The sequence below is a fragment of the Amblyraja radiata genome, chromosome 2 (genome assembly GCF_010909765.2).
Source record: "Amblyraja radiata isolate CabotCenter1 chromosome 2, sAmbRad1.1.pri, whole genome shotgun sequence".
Classification (NCBI taxonomy): domain Eukaryota; kingdom Metazoa; phylum Chordata; class Chondrichthyes; order Rajiformes; family Rajidae; genus Amblyraja; species Amblyraja radiata.
Genome location: NC_045957.1, coordinates 72,152,913 through 72,159,460, shown reverse-complemented (window position 1 = coordinate 72,159,460; position 6,548 = coordinate 72,152,913).

Below are 6,548 nucleotides of genomic sequence, written 5' to 3'. Positions count from 1 at the left end.
CAGATGAATAAACAAGTCGAGAGCACACACTTGTGTCCGACTAGTTTTTGGCTGGACTGGGTTGCTATCAGGTGCCGCCACAAGGTGACATTTCGGGTTGAGACCCTACTTGGTGTATCATTGCTCCTATTTTCATATTGACTTGTGATTCTTGTTTACAGCCAGACCACTGGGGCTCAGAGAAGGAAACAGGTCGTTTAAATCCAATTCCAATCTGTTAGTGTATGTATGACTGGCTAACCATGTGATATTTACTTCAGTGCACAGCCTGTATTACCCCTGGTTCGCATGAGACATGAAGTGAGCACAATTTTATAATGTGAAGGCCACTCCATTACATTTACCATGGAACTGACTGACCTTGTTCATGTAGGTAAAGTTAATCTTATCTTTAAAAAAATCACAGTAAGATGCCATTCGGCCCAAATGGTCAGTCCTGGCTCCTGGGAAAGCTATCACGTTAGTCCTACCTCATAACCCTGCAATTATTTCCATCTCACAGATACTCATGAACTACTCTTTGATTATTTCTGGCCATTAACCTACACTAAATTAATTTCCAATAGTCAATTAGATTACCAGCAGTCATTTTTGCAATATTTTTGGCTAAGCTCACCTTGAGGATAACAGAAGAAATCGGAAAGATACAAATAATCCCAGACAGAAAGGAGAAGCTTCATGCACTTGGGGTCAGGATCAAACCAAGTCCCAGGACCGTAAGGCAGCAGCACCACCTGACTCGCCAACGTGACACCTCTAACACTTGAACTTGAACTAACAAATTATTAAATGCATTATTATTGCAGGTTTAGCAAGGGAATCTGCCTTCAAGTGACCAAACTACTCAGTGAATCAGTTACTTTTAAATCAGCTACTTTTATTCTTGCTTGCCCTAGGCTTCACTTACAACAGTCTGATTGTACGGGAAGAGCTAGCTCCTTAGGCTGTAGCAGGCTCTCCTTTAGATCATCAGCAGTCATTTTTGCAATATTTTTGGCTAAGCTTTTCCAACCCTGATTCTAACACAGAAGGAAGGCCCGAATTATCGACGCAGTTAATGACCACAATGCACCGTTATCAGATAAACAAGGCAGGTTTCTAAATCAAGGAATTAGAAACTTTCAATATTCAGATTAATATCCCACCCAGTATGAGTTTTTCCCCACTTGAGCAACCTTATTCTTAAGTTGTTTATTATCTTATCTCAACAAGTATTGATCTTTAGGTACACAAAATTGCTGGAGAAACTCAGCGGGTGCAGCAGCATCTATGGAGCGAAGGAAATAGGCGACGTTTCGGGCCGAAACCCTTCTTCAGACTGATGACTGTATTGATCTTTGACTGATTAACTTGTTTCATGAACTCTAGCAGGTGTTCTGGCAGGGCTGGAATCTCATATACCAATATCATTATCATATAATGAAGTAATTGTCATTTTAGCATCTAATAATAATAATAATAATAATAAATACTTTATTGATCCCCTCAAGGAAATTCAGATGTCCAGAAGCTCCCAACCAACAAACCCACAGATTCAAAACGAACGCAGACAGAAAATACATAGAATACAATGTGGACACTACCTGAGAGCAATAAATACTTAAAAAGACCAATAATTAACAGTTAAAAATTAATAATTGCAAAATGCATCCCCCTACAGCCTAGCGGTCCGAATTATAAAATCTAATGGCTGCAGGGGTGAAGGATCTCCTGAACCGCTCCGTTCTACAGGGCAGGGAGAGGAGCCGGTTGTTGTTCCGAGTGCTCTTTTGACTCTCCAGAATTATATGGAGGGGATGCCCAGGGTTTTTCAGGATGACCTGCACCTTGTGCCTCATACGCCTCTCAAGCACATCCATCCCAGAGTCTACTCTCCCCTCCAGCACTGAGCTAGCTCGTTTAACCAGTTTGACCAGCTTCCTATTGTTTTTTGCACTAATGCTGTTGCCCCAGCAGACAACAGCGTAGAAAATAACGCTTGCAACCACTGTGTTGTAAAACATGTGCAGCATATCCTTACACACATTGAAGGATTTGAGCCTTCTGAGGAAAAAGAGTCTGCTCTGGCCTTTTTTGTAGAGGGAGTCAGAGTTGACAGACCAGTCCAGTTTGTTGTCAAGGTGCACTCCAAGGTATTTATATGTCTGCACCACCTCAATGTCAGTCCCTGCAGCGTTGACCGGCTGAAGGGGGAGCTTGGACCTGCCAAAGTTGGTGCAAATAAAACCTGCACTCCATGTCTTATAGGTTGAGTAAAACACAAAGTGCTTGAGTAACTCAGCGGGTCACACAGCATCTGTGGAAGACATGGATAGGCGATGTTTCTATTCAGGACCCTTCTTCAGACTTATAGGTTGGACTTGGGTGAAACAAAAATATCTTTATGCAACAGTTCAGGTCAGTGTATTTCTATACTGGTAATCATGGTGCAAGCTGCTCACAATACAGTTCTCTCTTTACGCAGTCTGGTTGCAGTCTCTCTTTACGCAGTCTGGAGGAGTGCTAGCCTTCAGTTACTCTTATGATACACTTCCAGAAATTCTTGTGGCTTTGATTGCTCCTTGTGGATGAAGTAAATGTCATTATTTGTAAGGAGCGGGAATATGCCTCTGGTTCAGGTACATTCTCTGAGATCAGGGGCTATCCATGTTATTGCATCCACCTTTATTAGGTGATTTGTTATAGACCATGGGATACTGAGGACCTCAATAGCACATCCATCTACTGACAGTAAGTTTAGATACTGTCCTTTCTTTAATTTTCATATCTGGTATTAACATACCTTCTTGATGTTGTAGTTATAAGAAACTTAGCCTCATTTGCTCACATGATATTTCATTAGCTTCTCCACTACCCTAAGTATATGTATTCTGGTCAGTCCTGATCTTAACAGTGGTACTATTAAACATTTGTATTACAATGTTGAGTTTGTCATGTCGAGCCATTCACAGTGTACAGGCACATGATAAGGAAATAACATTTAGTGCAAGATAAAGCCAGTAAAGTCTGATCAAAGATAGTCCGAGGGTCTCCAATGAGAGATAGTATTCAGGAACTGCTCTCTATTTGTTGGTAGGATGGTTCAGTTGCCTGCTAACAGCTGGGAAGAAACTGTCCCTGAATCTGGAGGTGTGCATTTTCACGCTTCTATACCTTTTGCCTGATCGGAGAGGGATGAAGAGGGAATGGCCGCTGTGCGACTCATCCTTGATTATGCTGGTGGCCTTGTTGGTGGCTTTGCTGATGCAGTGTGAGGTGTAAATAGAGTAAATGGTTAATGTTAATATTGAACTTGTTGGTTGTCAGAGATTCTCATTCACAAAGTCTTGTATAGCACACCGTACAGGTGCTTTATGATTCACTAAATAGCTCTACAACATGTTAGTCACATGGTGAGAATCCCCCACAGTTTAATCTGCCAAATACTTAAGAAAATGAGGCTTTGCCACAATGATAAGATTCCTGCCCAGTGATGCAGGCCAAACAGAGGCCCGACCGCATTTTCCATTTACGACTCTCCTTCTGATAACCAATTTTTAATTGTATTATTTTAACTGAGGTTTGTGTTCTGTGGTAGGATGGGGCAGGCTGATAAACTTAAAACTGTCACCTTCTGTGGTGCCAACAATTCTATCTCAGCTCTCAATGCTAGGAGGGAGCAAACATTTGGAAAAGTTACTTCAGTGTTTTAGTAAATGTTACACAAATGATTACGAAGAAGAACCATATATTTTAATTTGCATACTATGAAAGAAAATACATAATGACTGTCTTATGAAAAAGGAAACAAATAAACATGTTCTTAAAAGAGTTTAAAAGGATGAGGGGCGACCTCATTGACTCGCAGTGCAACCGGAAGGCACCGGAAGTGACACCGCTCAGGCAACATCTTAAACTTACCAAAAGGCCTGGAGAGAGTGGATGTGGAGAGGATATTTCCACTAGTGGAAGGGTCTAGGTCCAGAGGTCGTATCCTCAGAATTAAAGGACATTCCTTTAGGAAGGAGATGAGGAGGGATTTCTTTAGTCAGAGGGTGGTGAACCTGTGGAATTCATTGCCACAAAAGGCTGTGGAGGCCTAGTCAACGGATAAGACAGAGATAGATAGATTCTTGAATGGTACGGGAGTCAAAGGTTATGGGGAGAAGGCAGGAGAATGGGGTATAGAGGGAAAGATAGATCAGCTATGATTGAATGGCGGAGTGGACTTGATGGGCCGAATGGCCTAATTCTGCTCCTATCACATCGTATAAAAAGGCGTAGAAAAGCCCCACAAAATTCAGCCTTTTGTTGGAAATAACTATAAACTATAACTATAACTTCAAAGAAAATGTTGCCTTTTAAACCTTAACACTGACAAATTCAATGGAATAGAGAAAATATCAGTTGAGCCTTTGCAATTCTGACATTCATACAGTTTCCTGAAAAAACACTGTTCAAAATATTTCATATTATACAACATAATATTTTCCCAAGTCTCATGCCATTTCTTATAATTAGGTTTAGCAGCATGTAGGATTGATTCATATTTCTCCCAATACAGACAGGTACTGAACACGCCCAGTCTCTGTTTTCTGTGATGGGTTCGGGCACAGATTTGCAAAAAAACACAGCTATCACTGAAACTATTTCCATTATGAACATTAAAATGCATTATGTCCTCTTGTCCCTGAATCAGTTCTGGAAGCTTTAAACACAGTCGTGCGAGGAAGGAGGTGTCTTGCTGAGATTCATTCTTGTACCCACAGCAACCTTCATCCTAATGATCTCTAAATCAGACGTCTTTCAAATCCCACAGGCCCACCTTGTACCAGTGACAAATTGCTCTTATTTTTTGAGCTGAATTGCTGCTTTGATTGAAACTGGTGGGGGATTTTCAGACATTGCACTTGTCACTTAGAGCTCAGACCTGCTTCTACTCCATGTAATTAGGTTCTGTCCTCATATTGGACTGGATCGATACACTGTCTTGCTTCCTGGGAAGCTTCATTCAGCAGTGTCCTAAATAACTAGACTGCTCAGTGGGATACTTGGGAACACCATGCAATGTAAAAAAATGCTGACCTCTCAAGTACATTGATCCTTGGACAATGGGGACCAAGTGTAGGTTTTTACATTTTCTCTATCGTTCACTCTCTCTCTTTCTCTCTCTTTCTCTCTCTCTCTCTCACTTCTCCCACTTGTCAATCAAGAGGATCTCAAAAATTGTCAAAGCTCAGGCAACATCTTAAAATACAGAGCATTCAAATCATTTAAATCTGTTCAGAACAAAACTTGACTCATTTCATGGGTTAAGCAGGCCGGAGACATTACATGCAATCATATACACTGTAAGGGTTTGAAACAAAGGAATGCTGCAATCTACCTATTATGCAAGCACCTTAACTAAATATCCCCATGCCAATTGAAACCCCAGTAGCCCACAGCTTTTTTATTTCCAAATATCTGATGTATGTCAAGGAACTTGTGTTATATTGTGTCTCATCGCTGCTATTAAAAGACTCTCCAGCAGTCCCCTTCTTTTCAGACCCTTCTTGCTCATTCTCATGTGCTCCATAGGCCTTTTAAGGGAGAACCAGAGTTCCATGATCCACTTGGTGACAACATCAATCACGTGAGACCCTCAGTCAGGGTTGCCAACTTTCTCACTCCCAAATGAGGACCAAAAGGTGGTATGCCGCGGCGGTGTGGGTATGGTGCAGGCCCGGGATAAAATGACTGAGGGGGCTAGCCGATAGAGATAGATAGAGATAGAGACAGAGATAGAGAGATCCAATATATGAACCATCTTCAGTGTTATACATGAAATGTAACACCAAATTATAACAAAGCATAATAGAAACATAGAAAATAGGTGCAAGAGGAGGCCATTCGGCCCTTCGAGCCAGCACCGCCATTCATTGTGATCATGGCTGATCGTCCCCAATCAATAACCCGTGCCTGCCTTCTCCCCATATCCCTTGATTCCACTAGCCCCTAGAGCTCTATCTAACTCTCTCTTAAATCTATCCAGTGATTTGGCCTCCACTGCCCTCTGTGGCAGGAAATTCTACAAACTCACAACTCTCTGGGTGAAAAAGTTTTTTCCATACCTCAGTCTTAAATTGTCTCCCCTTTATTCTAATATTGTGGCCCCTGGTTCTGGACTTGCCCAACATTGGGAACATTTTTCCTGCATCTAGCTTGTCCAGTCCTTTTATAGTCTATATTCCTAAAAGTCTGATCTTGACCACTTCCTGTTATTGATTATAGAAAAAACGCTGCCACTTACGGCTGTGATTTTTGGCCATCTTACTCAGAGTCCCCCTCCGCTGCACAGGACAAGAGGATTTTTCCCATCGATGAGAAATAAAAGAGTTATTAGTGTTTTAAAAATGTTGAGATTCTCTCTCCTGAAGGCCAAGCCCCTTCCGGAAGGACTATAAAACCCGGAAGTGTTGAGTGCCTCAGTCAGTCTCTGCAAGATGGGGGAGCGAGAGGGTCACGTCTCTCAGTCTGAGCTGTGAATAACACTGAACACATGTCTACTAAACTGTGAGTGGTTTTAC